A 22576-nucleotide genomic window follows, 5' to 3' on the forward strand; every position below is an offset into this window, starting at 1 on the left:
ACAGTTTCATCCTTAGTGTTAAAATAATCTAAATGAAGGCAATGAATAATTGATCTAATATCCAGTTTGAAGGCCTAATGCTTGAGTTTATAGATCAACAGCTGGATTTTAGTGATGGAGCAGAGTGACAGGTACCCGTTGTGCAGCTGGCCATGGACTTCCAGCAGTTCTGTCAAGTACTTGCCAGTGAGCAGCTGTCTGGAGTGGGTCCAATTCAAACCATTGCAAATGAATGGATTTGTACTTTAAATCTGCAGACACATGATTGAAGTAAAAGGACAATGCTGGAGAAACTCAGCTGGTAAAGCAGAGTACTTTATAGAGCAAAGACTTAAATATTAAATTTAGACATACACCATAGTAACAGGCCATTTTGGCCCACGAGTCCATGCCACCCAATTTACACCCCATTAACGTACAATCCCTGGTACATTTTGAACAGTGGGAGGAAACCAGAGCCCCCGGAGAAAACCCACGCAGACATGGGCGAACGTACAAACTCCTTACAGACAGCACTGGATTCGATTCCAATCGCTGGCACTGTAAAGGCATTGCATTAACTGCTACACCAACTATGCTGCCCCAAATGGTTTAGTGGATCATCAAACAGTGTCCTTTATGTAGCAAAGACAAAGATACATAAAGAAGTTTTGGGCTTGAGCCCCTTCATCAAGGTTGCTCGTACCTTGGATGAAGGGCTCAAGCCTGAAACCTTGATTATGTATCTTTATCTTTGCTATATAAAGGACACTTTGATAATGCATTAAACCATTTGGACCTAAATGCTCTGACATCCCATTACTCCCATTTTGCCCAAAACAAATTAATTTAGTCCATGGAATTCATCCTGTTGTTCAAGTTTATTGTCACGTGTACCAAAATACAAAAAGCTTGCCTAGCAAGAAATCCAACATACATAAAACAGCAGTAGCAAATGAAGTACAGTGTTCAGGCTAATATTCACGGCTTCTTTGGTCCACCATTGTCATAGCTCAAGATCTGTGCATTTCCAGATACCAACATGCACAACCAATTTTCTCAAATGTAAGAAGGTATGTATTTTAAATTTAATTCCCATCCAATTCAATTCAATTCCCCGAGCCTCTGTATCATGTTCTGAATCACAGCCAAGAACAAACACCCAAAATTGTGATTAAACTGTGCTGTATAAATTAAACCTGGAGGGAAAAAAATAATTTATTGTTTCCATTGTGGCAAAATGGGCCAAATTCACACCTGCTCATGTAGGACAGTGAAGCACCATCAAGGATCACAAAAGACTGTGTGAAACTGAGAGGCTTTTATTTAAACTGGGACAGCCTTCAACTTCATTGATTGACCGAGACAGAGTGGAACAGGGAGCATGCAAAGTGCTATGGGCAGGATTGGTCCAGCCAATCATAGCATAACAGTGGTTCACCACAGACAGCATTTAACAATTGATGTATTCAGGGACAATAATATTTTGTGCAACTGGAGGCCATGAGAAAAGCTAGAGAAGAGGAAGGGCTGGAGAGTAAAGGAGAATGTCTGTGTTGAGTTGGAGACCGAGAGAAATGGCTGATGCAGATTGGTGCTCACTGAGAGTGGGAGGGAAAGGCAGTTAATCTGTGGGGAGGAGGTCATATAGAGGGAGGAGAAAGGAGAGGGCACAATGCCAGAACACAGCAATTAATCGATATGTGAAATAAAAGTAACAGTCAAGGTGCATCAGCAGAGAAAGAAAAAGGGAGATAACATTACAGGTGGTTGATCTCATAATGATCAATTTTATTCACATCTCAAATCAAGCTTTTTGTCATCTGATTGTACAAATACAATGCGAAGGAACAGCATTCCCCATTCCTCATTTCAAAACATAGACACAATAGACATATCACACATACAAACAAACAATACATATGTAGGAGAAGTCAACAAATACATTGTGAGAGATAATGGATTATAGGAAGTAAAGTTAGTATAAATAAAATAAAGAATAATAGACTAGACTAGAGGAAGTTAAGTAAGTGCTGAATAGGGTTGAATTCCGATAAGAGTGTGAGGAAGGGTTACGCAAGTACAATAGAAGAAATCATATAGTGATAGAAAGAATTACCAGGTTCTGCATATCAAATTAGTAAGTCCTGGGGGTTGAGATGTGTGAATAAGGTCAAAGGCAGATTCATGAATAAGGACAATGACATGATGGGACCCAGACAGGATACCCCATCGTCTTCCAAGTTTACAGAAACTGCACCTTGGCAGACAGAATTACCAAATGCCAAACCAATCCAGAAGGCAGAAGAATGTTAGGGGGTATCTCTACACTGAAATGAACTGTATAAAAGTTGGGTGAGCCCCAGTATGTGTGTGTATTCCCATGGTAAGGGGAAGCACCCAACTTTGCACTGTTGTACAATAAATATTCTTTGTTCTCAATTTTTGCTTCGAGCGAAATCTGTGAAGGTACATCTGTTTCTCACAAATGAGGGCTCATCCGGGATCGCACTCCCTCCACTGACAGAGTGCCCGACGACGGGGGTAGGTGCACCCTGGCTGATTCAGCTGGACTCCCGGACGAAGGGTGACTGGTCAGTGGACGAGGCATTGAGAAGAAAAGACGGGAGGACGTTAAGGAAGCACGCTAGGAATAGATACTGGATCCCGGTAAGAGGAATTTATTTACCTGCTAGTATGGGAGGGGAAGTAGCAAGGGAAACAGTCCTGGAGGAGGACGGGAGGATTAGATACCTAAATATAGTCTGTTAGGATTAATGTTATCTGATTGGGGTGTGGGGAAAACCCGTGGAAAGGATAAACAGACCATGGTCAGGTATTGCTATCAGGAATGGGTTAAGAATCTGATAAGAGGGAGTTCGGTACGTTGGCCAAAGTTCGGATCCGACGAGGACTGGATGTGTCAGGCATTGAACATCTGGCTCTACCAAAATCAAGGAGGTAATACCGAGAGCAGAGAATATGCAGCCTGTTGGCTCAGTGGATCGTTTGATCAAATTATTTTGAGCAAAAAGGATTGTAAGAACAAGAAGGATGAGGAACTTTCTGCCCCTGAAATACAAGGATGGGATGTGTTACATTCCCTTCCTCCACCTTATGCTCCCCCTGTGCCGGCTCCTATCTTCCCCCTCTCACCTACACTTTACCCTTTTTCACCCTCCCCTCTTCCTCCACAGTTAGAGAAAGAAAAAGAAAGTAGGGGTGGTATGATGACCCGCTCACAGAGTACAAGATTACCGCCTCACTTGACACGAGAGGGAGGAGACTTTGATGATGAGGGTCATTCAGAACATCATAGAGGGGGGGATAAGCCAGAAATTAACTGGATGAGACCTTTATGAGAGGTTCCCTTGGGAGGGGACGTGGGGGTCTCGGATTCATAAATGTGCCTCTGACCAGTACGGAGGTGTGCAATTTTAAGAAGGAAATGACCTCTCTGAAGACCCTCAGGGATGTGCAGAAAAATTAGATCAATTTTGGGGTCCTAATATATATACCTGGGATGAATTAATGTCTATCTTTAAAACTCTGTTTACTTTGGATGAGCGTGGAATGATTAGAGTCTGGGATAGGGAACACCAAGGGGGACCAGAGGCAATACCTGGAGAAGCTAAATTTCCCCTGGCAAACCCAAATTGGGATAAGACTACTAATGATGGTCGCACGAGAATGGATGAGTACAGGGTTAATCTAATTGAAGGAATGAAGGAGTCAGTTCCAAAAGGACAGAACTTTAAAAAGGCATTTGAGGTTCCCCAAGGTCCCAAGGAAACCCCCTCCGCATTTCTGAATAGATTACGTGCGGCCATATGGGGGGGTTGGATATAGGATTCCCAGCAGGTGAACAGTTGGTATTGACGGGCTTTGTTACTAATTCAGCCTCAGATATCAGGAAGAAATTACAAAAGACAGAGAATTGGTATGAACAGGGAATAACACAGCTTTTACAGATCGCACAAAGGGCATACGGCTAAGATTTGGATGCAGGCAGTCAAGGAAGCTGTGGAGGGACAGCAGGGAAATGTTAGGAGCTGTGTGCCAGCTCCTGGATGTTGGAAGGAGCGCCAGGAGTGGGGATGTAGAGACCAGAGCAGAGGCAGAGATAGAGGAGAATTCCGGGGACGACGACCATCCCCAGGACCCCGTGGAGACCCTGGTAGAAATTGGGAAACAGGAGCATTAGTCTGCTATTATTGTAAAAAGGAGGGACACTTTAAGAGGGAATGCGCAATGCGAGCCAGGGAGACGCGATCTTATGCATTGATGGAGGCAGATAGGGGGGTCACGGTTCTCAGCCAATACACACCGTGGGGCTGCACGAAGAACCATTGGTAAATTTAAGCATAGGACCCCACGGTGACGAAATGACTTTTCTAGTAGATTCAGGGGCAGCCCGGTCTAGTTTTTACAATGGCCCGAGGGTGTTAAAACAGAAGGGACAGTGCTGGTTTTGGGTGTGGGAGGAAGAGATTTTACGGTCCCTATACTAAAGAATGTAAGGATACAAATGGGAGAAAAGATAATAACAGAGGATATTTTACTAGTTCCCCAAGCTGGAGTTTGCCTGTTGGGATGAGATTTACAAGACCAATTGGCTATCGGTACCAGACCACAGGGATCAGGTATCGGGGTTCAATTTTATATACTAACAGAGGAAGATCGGGAACTAATAAATCCTAGAGTATGGGCAAAAAGAGCCAATAGAGGAGGGTTAGATGTTCCTCCCCTGCAAGTTACTTTAAAAGACCCTGACCAAGTAATTAGACGAAAACAGTATCCAATTCCTATGGCTGGCCGAAAGGGGCTGCAGCCAGTAATTGACCAAATGGTGAAAGATGGTATACACGAACCTTGTATGTCAACTTTTAATACCCCAATTTTACCTGTCCAAAAACCAGGCGGTACCTGTCGATTAGTGCAGAATTTGAGGGAGTTAAACAAAAACATTCTCACCCATTATCCGGTCGTACCTAACCCCTATAATACGTGGTTTAGTGTAATTGACCTCAAAGATGCCTTCTGGACCTGTCCGTTGGCAATAGACAGTAGGGACATGTTTGCATTTGAGTGGGAGAATCCTTTGACAGGACTGAAAAATCAATACCGGTGGACGGTCCTTCCCCAGGGTTTTACAGAATCCCCAAATTTGTTTGGCCAAGTTTTACAACAGGTACTAGATGAGGCCCCTCGGAGAGAAAATTGTCAATTAATACAATATGTTGATGACTTATTAATCACAGGAAAAACGTATGATGTGGTTAAACAATACACTGTTGAATTTCCTAGGAAATAATGGTCTTAGAGTGAGCGAGTCAAAGTTACAATTTGTTCAATCTGAAGTTAAATACTTAGGTCATCTGGTTAGTCAAGGAATTAGGAAGATAAGTCCAGAGAGAACACGTGGTATTCTGCAGATCCCGCCTCCAAAGAGTGCTCGAGAACTTAGAAAATTCCTTGGTTTAGTGGGATACTGTAGAATTTGGAATGAGAACTATTCTAGCCTGGTCAAATTTCTTTATGATAAACTTGCGACTCTAGGGGGTGAAACTCTTGTCTGGACGGAGGAGGAGATTAAAGATTTTACCTTGGTGAAACAACGTCTTATTAGTGCCCCAGTTTTGGCTTTACCCGACCTAAATAAGCCATTTGATCTATATACCAATGCGAAAGACGGTGTGGCCATGGGAGTATTAACGCAAGAGAGGGCAGGCTTTAGACAACCAGTTGCCTTTCTGTCAAAAATTTTAGATCCCGTTTGTCGTGGTTGGCCAGAATGTGTGCAAGCAATTGCAGCCACTGCTATTTTAGTCGAAGAAGGATGAAAGATTACGTTTGGTGCCCCAATGTTAGTTCATACCCCTCACACAGTCCGCACCATTCTCTTACAACGTGCCAGAAGATGGCTTACCGATTCTAGAATTTTAAAGTATGAAGCGATTCTCATGGATAGGGATGATTTGACACTGATTATAAAAAAAGAACATAATCCAGCCGCCTTCTTGGTTTCTCCAGATTCTGATACTGTCCCCAATGATTTAGAGCATGTATGTTTAGAAGTGATAGATTTACAGACAAAAATTAGAGATGATTTAAGTGATGAACCTTTACGTGAGGGTCAAAGATGGTTTATTGATGGATCTTCCCTCTGCATTGACGGCATTCGTTATAGCGGGTATAGTATAGTGGATGGGAATGAAGGAGTTGTGATTGAAGCCGGTCGGCTTCCTGGTCATTGGTCGGCACGATCCTGCGAATTATATACCATCTGCAGAGCTCTCCAGGGTTTAGAGGGAAAGGTGGGCACAATCTACACCGACTCAAAGTATGCTTTTGGTGTAGTGCACACCTTTGGAAAGATTTGGAAAGAGCGGGGAATGATAACTGGGAAAGGACAAAAGTTGATCCATGAAAACTTAATTGTTCAATCCTTAGATGCTCTTATGTTACCTGAGGAGATAGCTGTAGTTCATGTACAGGGCCATCAACTTATTGACAGTCCTGAAGCACAGGGGAACAGATGGGCAGATGAAACTGCCAAACAGGCTGCATGCACAGAAAAAAAAGACATGCAGTTGTTACTCCCCACCCCACATGAGGTCCAAAAGACTCCCATCTTTTCACGGGAAGAGGAGGTTTATATGAAAGACCAGGGAATGCATCAAACTGCCGATGGGTTGTGGTGGACGGCAGAGGGACGCCAAGTACTGAACAAAGCCTTGGCTCGTCAGATTATTGATCAGCTCCACCAGCAGATACATTGGGGAACATAGGCACTTGTTGATGCTTTTGTACGGTCCTTTAATTGCTCGGGAATATACACCATAGCCAAGCAAAGTACTCGGGGGTGCCCAATCTGTCAGCGAGTGAATAAGAAAGTCATGTGCCAGGTAATGCCTGACGGCTGCGATATAGCCGTATGCCCGTTTCAAAGACTACAGATTGACTTCACGGAATTATCTAAGATAGGGGTTTATAAATACCTCCTGTTGATGGTGGATCATTTTACTCGATGGGTTGAGGCTTTCCCGGCCCCTAATGATCGTGCTAGCACCATTATCCAAATATTACTAGAGTCTGTTATTCCGCGTTATGGCATTATTCAAACCATTGACTCAGATCGAGGTACACATTTTACCTCTCAGGTACTCCAGGGTGTGTGTAAAATTCAGGGAATAGATTGGCAGTTACATACCCCATGGCACCCCCAGAGTTCAGGCCGTGTTGAATGGATGAATCAGACCCTGAAAAATCAACTCACTCGACTTCATGAGGAAAATGGCCTCTCCTGGATTAAATGCTTACCCTTAGCTTTAATTAGGACTCGCACAGGTCCTCATAAGGACCTTGCTGTCTCACCATATGAAATGATGTTTGGTCTTCCTTACATGGGATTCCACACTGATATCCCTAGCCCTGAGGCTAATGACTAGTACATATCTAAATATTTACAGGGACTTTCTACTTCTCTGTATGACTTACGACAGAAGGGTTTATTAGCTCAAAACTCACCCCTGTTAAACCTGGTGATTGGGTATATGTAAAAGCGTGGCAAGACCATAAACTAAAACCGATGTGGGACAGCCTTTATTGTGTACTTCTGATTACAGACACTGCAGTGCGAACAAAAGAAAAGGGGTGGACTCACAAACAATGCATTAAACAAGCTAAACCACGAACTAAAGACGTTGATAATACACCCTCCACCTGGCATGCAGTCTCGCATCCTTCTGGTCTGAATGTTACGCTACGCCGGGAAAAAGTGCTGTAATGTTATTTTTATTATTTGCTGTGTTGTTTTTCTGCTGGATCCCAATTTTTGGGAAACCACCCAATTGTACATAATGTATTAAGTCCTCCTGGAATAGGGGCAGCAGAGGTGATAATTACTGAGGAATGGACAAGTTTACCTTTAGAATGCAGACAGGGCACAGGTATAGACTCTATTCATAGTGGGGTACCTTATTTAATGTCTCATCCAGTTATGGTTTAATTTATGATCCCAACATGGACCAGGGAAACAGACCTGCCCTAGGGGAGTGGATTGGGTTGGCGTCCTGGCCTCTACAGATATTAAAGAGATGAGTGCTAAAAATATGGTACAAAGAAGATGGTGGGAAAATGATAGGCAGAACATTAGTCAGGGCTATACCTGGAGTAGGGATAAAGGGGGTATATATGCTAATGCTCGCAGACAAGCTGCTACTCTCAGATTAGGTAACAATAAACGCTCCCCCCCCAACTTGGCATCTTGTAAATCATCCTTTGGGCCACAAATGCATTCAGAAGGCTAAAGGGAAGGCTAAAGGCAAGGCTAAAGGCAATCACTATAAGGGCGATTCAAGTTGTAACCTGCTCAGGCTGCTCCAGACTACCACAGCTGTTTGGCATTTAAACCGTTTAACCAGACTCCAGGCAGTTTTGAAGATTCTTACCAAACAGACAGCGATGGCCTTGGATTTATTGTCTGAAGAACAACGACGAATACGAGCTACAGCTTATCAAAACCGCCTGCCTCTCGATTACTTGTTAGCTGCTGAGGGCAGCGTTTGTTGAAGATCGATTGATGACAACGGTCACAATGGTCAGGCGGTTGAACTTTTTACTGGTGACTGGAGGTGGATACTCACAGCCCTTAGAGCAGTTGGACTCATTACTTTAGCCATCATGAAACTTCCCTGCCTAATGACTTGTGTGCAGTGTTTAATTCAACTGACCTTTCGTCAGATCCCTACAACCCAAAGGATGTATGTTTCCCAAACTCCGACTGATGATGCTGAGATGGCAGTTCATTTGCTGACTAGCTGGGAAAAAAGACCAAGTTTCCAGTTGAGAATTTACTAAGCGTAGCTAAAGAAAATCTGGGGATTGTGAGAGATAATGGATTATAGGAAGTAAAGTTGGTATGAATAAAATAAAGAATAATAGACTAGATTAGAGGAAGTTAAGTAAATGCTGAATAAGGGATGAATTCCGATAAGAGTGTGAGGAAGGGTTACGCAAGTACAATAGAAGAAAGGTCTTATAGTGATAGAAAGAACTAGCAAGTTCTGGGGGTTGAGATGTGTGAATGACAAAGGCAGATTCATGAATAAGGACAATGACATGATGAGACCCAGACAGGATACCCCATGGTCTTCCAAGTTTACATGCACCTAGGCAGGCAGAATTACCAAATGCCAAACCAATCCAGGAGGCAGAAGAATGTTAAGGGGGAGAGGGTATCTCTACACTGAAATCAACTGTATAAAAGTTGGTTGAGCCCCAGTATGTGTGTGTATTCCCATGGTAAGGGGAAGCACCCAACTTTGCACTGTTGTACAATAAATGTTCTTTTTTCTCAATTTTTGTCTCAAGCGAAATCTGTGAAGGTACTTCTGTTTCTCACAACATCAATAAATATTGTTTTGGAAATATGAGTCTCTGATGGTTAGTGTGAGCAGTTCCTTTGGTCGTTCACCATCCTCACTGCCTGTGGGAAGAAGCTGTTCCTCAGCCCTGGTGGTGCTGGCTCTGATACTCCTGTATCTCCTCCCCAATGGGAGCAGCTGAAAGATACTGGGTGCAGGGTGGAAGGGGTCCTCAATGATTTTGTATGCTGTCTTCAGACAATAATACCAGTAGATCACATCTGTGGGGGAGGGGGAAAAGGGAGGCCACAGTGATCCTTTCTGCTGCTCTTATGCTCCTGTGGATTGACCTCCAATCCATTTCTCCGCAGCAACCAGACCACAGTGTGATGCAGCCACTCAGAATGCTCTTGACAGAGCTCCTGTAGAAGGTTGACATAATGGCAGCTGGTTGCCTTACCTGCTTAAGTCTTCTCAGGAAGTGCAGTCGCTGTGCGCTTTCCTGAGAAATGAGGAGATATTGAGTGTCCACGATTGGTCACTAGTTAAGTGAACTCAGAGGAACTTGGTGCTCTCCACTAGAGTTGTTGATGTCTAGTGTAGTGTCATCTCCTCAGTGAATGAAACAGTCCAATGCTGCTCAAGGTTCAATATTCAGGCAACATTGACATGGCATGCCACAGAAGAGCCCAGAACAGCTCCATTGAAAGAGATTTTATTCAGTTAATCTTGATGCTCAAGGGCAACACATTGGACAGTACAAAAGCTAAACTTGCCCACGTTGTGTAAATTAAGAAAAAGACTTCCTCTTGGCAGTCAGCTGACAATCAGAGATTGAAAATTAATTCACTTGGCATCAATTAGAGCTTGCTGAGAGAGGGCCAAATCCAACAGATAAAAGTGTTACCTAATTCCATTCCTGAAAGCCCTGTTGTAATGTATACACATTCCCCTTGGAGCCCAAGGAACAGGAAATAGTATTGTTCCATCCACCCTTCATCAGGTTTTAATGCAACACTCCTCTGCCTTTTAACATTCCATGAAGCACAACTGGAACATGGAACAGTACAGCATAGAAACAGGCCTCTTGGCCCACAATGTCGTGCTAGGATGGCCAATCCAAAGGAGGACATTGCCATAGTTTATTATAGTGTGCTTGCATTTGTTGTTCTTGTAATACCATTTAAAATAAAAACAACAAATGCAAACACTCTGTGTGTGTGTGTGTGTGTGTGTGTGATAAAAGAATAAAAACCTGGAGAAAAAAATAATTTATTGATTGTTTCCATGGCCATGTGTGTGTGTGTGTTATAAAAGAATAAAAACCTGGAGAAAAAAATAATTTATTGATTGTTTCCATGGCCGTGTGTGTGTGTTATAAAAGAATAAAAACCTGGAGAAAAAAATAATTTATTGATTGTTTCCATGGCCGTGTGTGTGTGTGTGTGTGTGTGTGTGTGTGTGTGTGTGTGTGTGTGTGTGTGTGTGTGTGTGTGTGTGTGTGTGTGTGTGTGTGTGTGTGTGTGTGTGTGTGTGTACAATTTAGACTGATCCCATCTGCCGACACATGATCCATATCCCTCCAATCCCTGCAACAAACATAAACCGCCATATCTGCTTCCACTGCCCTCCCCACTGCAGGTTCCAGGGTCTCTTCCTCATACTTGTCCTTTAAACTCTTGCTCTCGCCTCAAATCTATACCCTCCAATATTTGATATTTCCACACTGGGAAAAAGCCCAACTATCTATACCTGTATTATCTATCATAGTTTACATAACTCCTCTTTGATATTTAACTCCTGCAAGACAGCTAGGAAATTTCTTTCTGGTGTAGAATTCCTTCCTGAAGGGGCTAGACTTCCACTGTTCCTAAGCAGTACACAATATTGCAGCAATCCAATGCACAACTGGTAAAAACATTTTTCCAACTCAATCCATAACAAGATATAGGCACAGAAGTAGGCCATTCAGCCCATTTGAGTCCACTCTGCCATCTCATCATGAGCTGATCCACTCTCTCACTCAGCCCCACTCCCCTGCCTTCCTCCCATAAACTTTGACACCCGGACTATTCAGATAGCTATCAATCGCTGCCTTAAATACATCCACCCATCTGGCAGCAAATTCCAGAGGTTCGCCACTCTCTGGCTAAAGAAATTTCTCTGCAACTCGGTTTTAAATGCACATCCTTCAACCCATGGGAAACAGACTTTGCCACATCTACTCTGTCCAGGCCCTTCAATGTTCAAAATGCTTCTATGAGATCCCCCTTCATTTTCCTTGCCTGACAAATTATCAGATGCCCAATTGAATTGTGCCTTCAGATCATCAATCTGAACCTGAACAATGGCTCAGGGCCACACTAGCCCATGGGTAATTAAGACTCGCCCAACAGAGAGGAAGCTCACACATGTTTGTCACAAATTATGGGTGAAAGAAAAAGTTGAAAACGGAAGCTCCTCCTGTTGACTTCAGTGATTTCAGCAGGTGAATGGTAGCATTATAATAAAATAATGACGAAAAGTTCTGTGGATTTCACATCATGAAAATGGTAAGGAGTAGCTGATAGAAACTTGTGAGGTAGCACCAGGGAATTAACAGAATACGAATAGATATGATGCCTTACAGTAGTGTGGAATATGCTCTGTAACACTGATCTCAGATTTCCAATTTATTGTCAGAGCACATGCATAACATCACATGAGATTCCTTTTTCCTGTGGGCCAGGCAGAATTACCACTTATTGGTCATGCAAAAATAAACTATACACAACGTAAACATGTAAATAAATAAACAGATAATGAACGTAAAGAAACTGACTGTGCAACACCAGAGAGAATAAAAAAGAAAATTAATAAAGTGCACAAGTGGGAGTCCTTCAACGAGTCCCTGACTGAGTTTGTTGTTGAGGAGTCTGAGGGTGGAGGGGCAGCAGCTGTTCCTGATCCTGGGGTGCGAGTCTTGTGGCACCTAGACCTCTTTCCTGATGGCAGCAGCAGGTGTGGGTCTGTGACGATTGCTGCTGCTCTCTGACGGCAGCGTTCCCTGTAGTTGTAGACAAGACCCCAGTTTCCTGATGGTGGGAAATCGGTAGTAAAATCACACAGAAATGCTAGAGGAACTCAGGCGGTCTTACAGCGTCCATAGGAAGCAAAAAGCTATTACCAACATTTTGGGCCTGAGCCCTTCTTCAAGGTATAAACAAAGTACAGGAAGGTGTCTGAATAAAAACTGAAGACTGGCACCGGGAGGCATCCAGACGAACAAAAGGTGCTAACTGGATGTGATGAGAGGAGAGGTAAGAATTGATTTTGGCTCTGTCAAAGGAGACAGAGGGAAAAGGAGGGGGTGGGAGAGAGCACATGAGACAAGGGGGGAGTGGTTTAACAGAAACACAAGAAGTTGATATTAATGCCATCCGATTGGAAGTTGCCGAGAAGGAAGATGAGGTGATGTTCCTCCTCCTCATGGGCTGAAATGGCCTGTTACCGTGCTATATAACCATATAAAGCACAGAAGCCCTACTAGTCCATGCCGGAACAAATCCCTACCCTCCTAGTCCCACTGACCAGCACCTGGTCCATACCCCTCCAATCCTCTCCCCTCCATGTAATTATCCAGTCTTTCCTTAAATGTAAATAACGTTCTTGCTTCAACCACCTCTGCCGGAAGCTTATTCCACATCCCAACCACCCTTTGCGTGAAGAAATTTCCCCTCATGTTCCCCTTATAATTTTCCCCCTGCAATCTCAATCCATGGCCTCTGGTTTGAATATCCCCCACTCTTAATTGAAAAAGCCTATCCACGTTGACTCTCTCTGTTCTTTTTAAAATCTTGAACACCTCCATCAAATCCCCCCTCAATCTTCTACGCTCCAGAGAAAAAAACCCCAGGCTGCTCAACCTTTCGCTGTAACTCAAACCCTAACATCCTGTATGACTAAATTAAAAATTTTATTTACATTTTTTTTTTAAATGTGTCAAAAGTCTGAGTTTCTATGTTTCAACTGATAATAATATTGTGAAATGTATTTGTTTGGAATAGCTTCCTGGCCAGATCAGCGACAAAGCATAAGTGAATGGAGTGGCAAAAAAAAATCTCAGGTCACATTTTTAAAATAGGATTTTGTTTAAAGTGTATAGCCTCTCTCAATTTCAATTTCTCAAATAGGAAAAGGAAGTTCAATCAGAGATTGGAAACAAAGGAATATTCATGCCAGCGACGAATACTTTGGTAGAGCCTATGATGCAAATAAGATTATTTTAGGTTCACAGGCACCAACATTCAAACCGACCAGATACTCCGCTGATGCTCAGTTAAGTACAGCAGAACAGTCATGTTCCAAACACCCATGCAGTGAGTTTCGGATCTCAGCCAGTTTTTGCAAGAAAGCCAGGTAGAAGCAGGTTGCCTGCTCGACATGCTGAGAGGAACAGAGGGAAGAGCAGATGCTGCCTGACAATCTTATTTACCTGCTGGTCTGCTGCTAGAGAGCAGGAAGTCTTTGGAGTACAATATCCATGTCCAGTAGCTAGCTGCACAAGGTGAGTAAGACTAGAACAAAGCAAGAACATAACCGCTACAACATTTATCAGGCACCCTCACTAAACATTAATTTGGGTTTCAATATAAAACCCTGGTATCCAGAACCTACAGGGAATGGTAGATGCCGGATAAGTACATTTCCAGTTCCTTGAGACTGCGTTGCATGAATGGAGAACTAACGGCGAGGTGCATCTATTTTAAACTTGCATATTTTTTTTTTAAACCAATTTATTTTCCTCAATTTCTCTTGCATGAGGTTGCCAGTTGCTTGAATTCTGAAAAACAGGGATTTTACAGTATAATGGAAGCCCACATGGGGATTTGAGGGAGGATGGGAAAGAGTGAGAAACCAGTGGGTAGGAAAAGCAAAGGAAAAAGGAGAAAGCAAGATAGACATGGAGACAAATGCTCAATTAAGGAATTTTTAAAAATAGTTATGTTCAATGATAGATCAAATAAACAAAAAAAAATGCTATTTTTATGAAGTTACAGCCTAAAGATTAGGAATCATCTGGCACTGAATACAAGCAAAGAGGATTCTATTAATAGACTTAGTAATCTTTCACGTTAAAAAAAAACATTCCCAGTGAAAATAAAATGAAAACATCCCTTTTCGTTGTGCAAAAAATTCACTTCTCCAGGAAAATTCCCCAATGAATTTCTATAAATTAGTCAAAGCCTTAATCCTACAGTTTAAAAAAATTGCATTACGTAACATTATGGTTGTGGGTTTAACAATTGAACTACATACAGTATCATTTCTCAATTTGCAGTTCATTTATATTCCACAAACATCAGCTGTCTTCCACGAAGACAGTTCATTTATAAAATAATCGTAAGCAAATTCAATAGTTTCTACCACTTGAAAATTGCAGGGACATTTTCATCAAATTTTCTCACCCGAAGAATTTTTATTTTTTACAACATTGCAGGAAGAATGTAATTTCTGGTGTCCAATTCAGAAGTGTCCAGGACAGCATGCTTTTTATCCATTGCACTCATACAGCTTGTTTTTTACTGATACATTTCACATTAAAAGGAACGACAGCTAAAAAGGCTACAGTGGGTAAGTCATTACCTTTCACACTAGTAAAAATAAACTCCACAAGGTATTTAAAATCTTCACCTTTTTTTTTTAAGTTTACTACAGCCGTGCATCGACTTGTGTCTGGGTTACGTCCGGGAAGTGGGGACACAAATTGATTTGACCACAAGTCGATCATTATATGTGAAATATACTGTACAACAAGATACCATGACACACATACATATTTACCTAGACCTCTATACACATGTCTAAATACCATAGCTAACAAAATGTAAATACTGAACAGTGCCTGTAAAAATATATTTTCTTTGATTCTGCCAGAGGCTTTCTTTGGGGGTGTTTGGGGCCATGAAGCACGGTATAAAATTTAGCCATTGAGATAACGCTCAAACAAGACTGCACGGAACATGACTTGATGTTAGATGTTGTCTAGAAAAATGTTACACCATAGTGTTTTTTTACTATAATGGAGAGTGCACATTTAATGTAATAACACAATAAAAAGTACATACATATACTACAGATTTCAATTATATACATGTACTATACTTTTATTAAGCCCTCGTGGTGACCTTGGACATATCTGCGATCAGATGTTACTCGCAGTATGGCTATACTCTCACTAATCAGAGCTGTTACTCAATTGTACACAAAAAGTTCTTTTCCAGATTCACTAAAGATTTCATATTGAGCAAACCTTGCCCAATTAGCACTCTAATGTAAAGAGTTAAAAATGTCTTTTGGCCTCATGAACTTTATTTACAAGGGCTATTTTTCTCATCAACAAATGATTTTGTCCCCTTTCTTTTAAAATCTCTCAATTTTTATAATAAAAATGCAATTCCAGTAGCTCATAAAAACCATTTGTGGGCTGGTTCTGCAAAGCTGTTGCACTAAAGTTTATTCTACAAAAGTCCACCAGAAGGTTGGGATGACTAATGGTGAATCTTTTGCAATGGATAAAGGCTGTTACTGTGGATATAAATGAGGTTTGGAACAGATGAACTGGATATAAAGGTAGAATGAAGAGGGGCAGCCTGGCACAATACAATCATACCAGCAGCAAAGAATCTGTGAACATGAGCACAACAACCAAGCAAAAGTAGAATTAAAATTAGATTCCTTTTCTACACACAAGTCATTTTTTCTGCAAATGCCTAGATGCTCAAACTGGTTTCAATGTAATAATAATGACGAACAAGTTAGACTCAAGGTACAGTTCAGGCCATCACTTCAACCATCTCTCCTCTATCAGCTCCATCTTCACCTCCTGCTGCCTCAGGAAACCAGCAAAGATATTAAAGGACACACCCCAATCAGGACATAATCTCTTCTTGCCCCTACCATCAGTCTGAAGAAACTGGAGTTTGAAAACACACACCTCCAAATTCAAGGACAATTTCTTTCTTGCTGTTATCAGACCTTTGAATGGACCTCTCATTCGTAAAAGATGCATTGCAGTGTTTAACTGTACTTTTCTCTTCAAATTTACACCCTGAAATTTGACGGGAATGGAAATAATTGGTCCTTAATCTGTGCCATAATTAATTCTGGAAAATTTTGCTCGTCTATTTTTATTAGCTTTAGGTTTGACTATGCCATCAACCCATTCTTGACAAGCCAGAGGCTGTTAAAGCCTCTTCTACCCTAATCAAAATGTTGTTCTTTTCATTTATTACTCATTGCTTGCTGGCCCACAATGGATCTTATTTAAACCTTGCATCAACTTTGTGCTTTCATCCTGGTTCACAAATCCTTCCAGGCTCTGAAGTGCCAACGTGTCTGTAATTTGCTCAGCTGTCACTCTCTAACTCTGGCGACTAGAGTGCAAATGCCCATCAATGGCAGCCACATCTTCAAGTGTCAAGGCCCCAAATTCTAACCTACTTGACCAAATTTATAATAAAAACACACAGAAAAGCGGGAGGAACTCAGCCAGTCTCACAGCATCTATAGGAGGTAAAGATATATTACTGATGTTTCAGGACTGAGCCCTTCTTCAAGGCAAAGGACAGGAAGGAGTCACAATAAAAACTGAAAACTGGCTGGGGAAAGAGTCCAGACCAACAAAAGGTGCTCACTGGATATGATGGGAGGAGAAGTGAGAATTCATTATGGCTTTGTGAAAGGAGACAGAGGGAACAGGGGAAAGGGGGAGCCAGAGAAGTCAATGTTAATGCCATCCAGTTGGAGGGTGCCGAGACGGAAGATGAGGTGTTGTTCCTCCAATTTGCAGGTGGTCTCAGACTGCCCTTCCTCGAGACCATGGACAGACACCTCAGCAAGGGAATGGGATGGAGAATTGAAATGGATGGCCACTGGGAGATCCACGCTATTTTGACAGACAGAGGTCCTCAACAAAGCGATCTCCCAGTCTGCATCCAGTCTCTCAGATGTAGAGCGACCATAACGGGTCCAAATTAAATGTTGCTTCAGGTGGGGTGGGAGGAGTGGACAAGGGAGTCACAGATGAAGTGGTCCCTGAGGAAGGTGGAGAGTGGAGATGCTGGAATCACGTAGTAGGTAGTGGAAATGGCAGTGGAGGATGCGTTGGATATGGAGGTTGGTGGTGTGCAAGTGGAGAACAAGGGGAATCCTGTCCTTGTGTGTGAGAGCAGGGGGGCGGGGGCAGGACGGGCGTGCGGGTAATGGAGGATATGAGGGTGAAGGCCGAGTTATAACTAAACTTATAGTCATCTGCCCTAATTTACGTGACAGTGTTAAATCTATATTCAATGGGGCAATTGGCAATGATTTGCCATGTGAATATTTCTGGTAATCAATGTCAATTATCAGTCAAGTTTGGAGGAAAATCAAAAGGTAATGGAAGTGTCCTTTGTACATGATGGTGAAAGAGGAACAACTGCAGAGTCACTATCCAATATGACTGTTGGTGATTCTTAGGTTTGACTAGTGTAAGGTAAAACATCATGAGATGGGAATGTGTAGGGAGTTACCCTGTACAGGGCTGTAACAAGAAGGGGAGGTGTCCTTGTACTCCTGTTAGGTAAAACATCATGAGATGGGAATGTACAGGGCTGTAACAAGATGTGAATGCATCCTTGTACTTACAAGATAAGAGAGACATTGATGGATTGAGAGGCAGGAAGCTAGCAGGGAAAGGATAGCAACAGTTTTAGTCATTGGACAAGTAATGATATGATGATGTTCTAAGCATGTATCCAAGGGTATAAAAAATCACCATTTTGCTGATAACGGCAGAATGCATTCTCCGACTAACATGGTTAGTTGCAAGTGTTACAATCCGGTAATAAAGAACAAAGAACCCTGATTTCGACTCAGCCTGGTGTTTGTCTCACTCATTCATGAACAAAGCAGACCTAACACTAGACAGAAATAATTAGAACTAGTCAAAGGTAGTTCTACCCAGCTGGATAGTGAGGTGAGGTATGGAAGGATACCAAGTCAAAAATAAAATGAAGGCCAGTTTAAGACAGTGGTATCTGGTGGTTTCAGGCATAGAAACCCCTGTGAAGGGTGTAGAGCGCGTCGAAAGAACCAAAGACTTGTTGATCCAAACCAAGGCTTTTATTAACTAAAAGACTGGAGCATATCACAAGTAGGTCAACCAGTCCAGAATGACTTGGTCTGGCTAGGAGCAATCCTTTAAGAGCTGCCAGTAGGTGTGGCTACACTCTCAGCCAATCAGTCATCCTACTCTACCATCTGTACATATACACATGGGTGATAGAATCTGTCCGATCACAAAAGGGTTGAGCACCTGCTTCACAAAATACCAATGATAGAGAGTCGCACAACGACGCTGGTTAAAAATAACTTATTCAGTGGTAAACTACCAACTGAATTCTTCTATAGATCACATATGATTAATTATATCTCCATGGTTGCAAAAGCATAACGCACACTTCAAAGTTACAATTTCTCTTGGACATTGAACTGCAATAATCGTGACATAAATGCCAGACGAAAATGCTTTACTGTAGTTTGTGGGTTGACCCACCTTTAATTCTAGTACCGCTGCTGGAGTTCTCTCTTCCGATTTCTTTTCCTTGAATCAGGAAAGCATTCACTATGGACTTAATAGGTTGAACGAGGACTTGATCAAGTAATGTTATGCTGTTCCAATTGGTAGTTTGAAAGTGTCCCAAGAGAAACGCTACAGAGGCGCTCCGCTTCTGTTTCTCCCGCCGGTCCACTCACACACAGAGCAGTGTAGTCGTCTTGCAAATGGCTCGACATCAATGCAGGACCATACAGGTACAAATCCGAGCTTATCCCCGTTCCACCCGCACCTCCCTCTCCCATGAACACACTTCAGCTGCGCCGGGCACCGAGAGCAAGGGGCACCGAGAGCAAGGGGCACCGAGAGCAAGGGGCACCGAGAGCAAGGGGCACCGAGAGCAAGGGGCACCGAGAGCAAGGGGCACCGAGAGCAAGGGGCACCGAGAGCAAGGGGCACCGAGAGCAAGGGGCACCGAGAGCAAGGGGCACCGAGAGCAAGGGGCACCGAGAGCAAGGGGCACCGAGAGCAAGGGGCACCGAGAGCAAGGGGCACCGAGAGCAAGGGGCACCGAGAGCAAGGGGCACCGAGAGCAAGGGGCACCGAGAGCAAGGGGCACCGAGAGCAAGGGGCACCGAGAGCAAGGGGCACCGAGAGCAAGGGGCACCGAGAGCAAGGGGCACCGAGAGCAAGGGGCACCGAGAGCAAGGGGCACCGAGAGCAAGGGGCACCGAGAGCAAGGGGCACCGAGAGCAAGGGGCACCGAGAGCAAGGGGCACCGAGAGCAAGGGGCACCGAGAGCAAGGGGCACCGAGAGCAAGGGGCACCGAGAGCAAGGGGCACCGAGAGCAAGGGGCACCGAGAGCAAGGGGCACCGAGAGCAAGGGGCACCGAGAGCAAGGGGCACCGAGAGCAAGGGGCACCGAGAGCAAGGGGCACCGAGAGCAAGGGGCACCGAGAGCAAGGGGCACCGAGAGCAAGGGGCACCGAGAGCAAGGGGCACCGAGAGCAAGGGGCACCGAGAGCAAGGGGCACCGAGAGCAAGGGGCACCGAGAGCAAGGGGCACCGAGAGCAAGGGGCACCGAGAGCAAGGGGCACCGAGAGCAAGGGGCACCGAGAGCAAGGGGCACCGAGAGCAAGGGGCACCGAGAGCAAGGGGCACCGAGAGCAAGGGGCACCGAGAGCAAGGGGCACCGAGAGCAAGGGGCACCGAGAGCAAGGGGCACCGAGAGCAAGGGGCACCGAGAGCAAGGGGCACCGAGAGCAAGGGGCACCGAGAGCAAGGGGCACCGAGAGCAAGGGGCACCGAGAGCAAGGGGCACCGAGAGCAAGGGGCACCGAGAGCAAGGGGCACCGAGAGCAAGGGGCACCGAGAGCAAGGGGCACCGAGAGCAAGGGGCACCGAGAGCAAGGGGCACCGAGAGCAAGGGGCACCGAGAGCAAGGGGCACCGAGAGCAAGGGGCACCGAGAGCAAGGGGCACCGAGAGCAAGGGGCACCGAGAGCAAGGGGCACCGAGAGCAAGGGGCACCGAGAGCAAGGGGCACCGAGAGCAAGGGGCACCGAGAGCAAGGGGCACCGAGAGCAAGGGGCACCGAGAGCAAGGGGCACCGAGAGCAAGGGGCACCGAGAGCAAGGGGCACCGAGAGCAAGGGGCACCGAGAGCAAGGGGCACCGAGAGCAAGGGGCACCGAGAGCAAGGGGCACCGAGAGCAAGGGGCACCGAGAGCAAGGGGCACCGAGAGCAAGGGGCACCGAGAGCAAGGGGCACCGAGAGCAAGGGGCACCGAGAGCAAGGGGCACCGAGAGCAAGGGGCACCGAGAGCAAGGGGCACCGAGAGCAAGGGGCACCGAGAGCAAGGGGCACCGAGAGCAAGGGGCACCGAGAGCAAGGGGCACCGAGAGCAAGGGGCACCGAGAGCAAGGGGCACCGAGAGCAAGGGGCACCGAGAGCAAGGGGCACCGAGAGCAAGGGGCACCGAGAGCAAGGGGCACCGAGAGCAAGGGGCACCGAGAGCAAGGGGCACCGAGAGCAAGGGGCACCGAGAGCAAGGGGCACCGAGAGCAAGGGGCACCGAGAGCAAGGGGCACCGAGAGCAAGGGGCACCGAGAGCAAGGGGCACCGAGAGCAAGGGGCACCGAGAGCAAGGGGCACCGAGAGCAAGGGGCACCGAGAGCAAGGGGCACCGAGAGCAAGGGGCACCGAGAGCAAGGGGCACCGAGAGCAAGGGGCACCGAGAGCAAGGGGCACCGAGAGCAAGGGGCACCGAGAGCAAGGGGCACCGAGAGCAAGGGGCACCGAGAGCAAGGGGCACCGAGAGCAAGGGGCACCGAGAGCAAGGGGCACCGAGAGCAAGGGGCACCGAGAGCAAGGGGCACCGAGAGCAAGGGGCACCGAGAGCAAGGGGCACCGAGAGCAAGGGGCACCGAGAGCAAGGGGCACCGAGAGCAAGGGGCACCGAGAGCAAGGGGCACCGAGAGCAAGGGGCACCGAGAGCAAGGGGCACCGAGAGCAAGGGGCACCGAGAGCAAGGGGCACCGAGAGCAAGGGGCACCGAGAGCAAGGGGCACCGAGAGCAAGGGGCACCGAGAGCAAGGGGCACCGAGAGCAAGGGGCACCGAGAGCAAGGGGCACCGAGAGCAAGGGGCACCGAGAGCAAGGGGCACCGAGAGCAAGGGGCACCGAGAGCAAGGGGCACCGAGAGCAAGGGGCACCGAGAGCAAGGGGCACCGAGAGCAAGGGGCACCGAGAGCAAGGGGCACCGAGAGCAAGGGGCACCGAGAGCAAGGGGCACCGAGAGCAAGGGGCACCGAGAGCAAGGGGCACCGAGAGCAAGGGGCACCGAGAGCAAGGGGCACCGAGAGCAAGGGGCACCGAGAGCAAGGGGCACCGAGAGCAAGGGGCACCGAGAGCAAGGGGCACCGAGAGCAAGGGGCACCGAGAGCAAGGGGCACCGAGAGCAAGGGGCACCGAGAGCAAGGGGCACCGAGAGCAAGGGGCACCGAGAGCAAGGGGCACCGAGAGCAAGGGGCACCGAGAGCAAGGGGCACCGAGAGCAAGGGGCACCGAGAGCAAGGGGCACCGAGAGCAAGGGGCACCGAGAGCAAGGGGCACCGAGAGCAAGGGGCACCGAGAGCAAGGGGCACCGAGAGCAAGGGGCACCGAGAGCAAGGGGCACCGAGAGCAAGGGGCACCGAGAGCAAGGGGCACCGAGAGCAAGGGGCACCGAGAGCAAGGGGCACCGAGAGCAAGGGGCACCGAGAGCAAGGGGCACCGAGAGCAAGGGGCACCGAGAGCAAGGGGCACCGAGAGCAAGGGGCACCGAGAGCAAGGGGCACCGAGAGCAAGGGGCACCGAGAGCAAGGGGCACCGAGAGCAAGGGGCACCGAGAGCAAGGGGCACCGAGAGCAAGGGGCACCGAGAGCAAGGGGCACCGAGAGCAAGGGGCACCGAGAGCAAGGGGCACCGAGAGCAAGGGGCACCGAGAGCAAGGGGCACCGAGAGCAAGGGGCACCGAGAGCAAGGGGCACCGAGAGCAAGGGGCACCGAGAGCAAGGGGCACCGAGAGCAAGGGGCACCGAGAGCAAGGGGCACCGAGAGCAAGGGGCACCGAGAGCAAGGGGCACCGAGAGCAAGGGGCACCGAGAGCAA

At 46.2% G+C, this 22576-nt stretch overlaps 1 protein-coding gene across 1 annotated transcript in view; it reads right to left on the bottom strand.

The window, feature by feature from the left end:
• Positions 1-22576, bottom strand: part of LOC138762622 (calcium/calmodulin-dependent protein kinase type 1-like) — a 258451-nt gene that overhangs the window by 234480 nt on the left and 1395 nt on the right. The gene's annotated exons all lie outside the window — the stretch shown is intronic.

This window comes from Narcine bancroftii, chromosome 5 (assembly GCF_036971445.1).
Source record: "Narcine bancroftii isolate sNarBan1 chromosome 5, sNarBan1.hap1, whole genome shotgun sequence".
NCBI classification, from domain to species: domain Eukaryota; kingdom Metazoa; phylum Chordata; class Chondrichthyes; order Torpediniformes; family Narcinidae; genus Narcine; species Narcine bancroftii.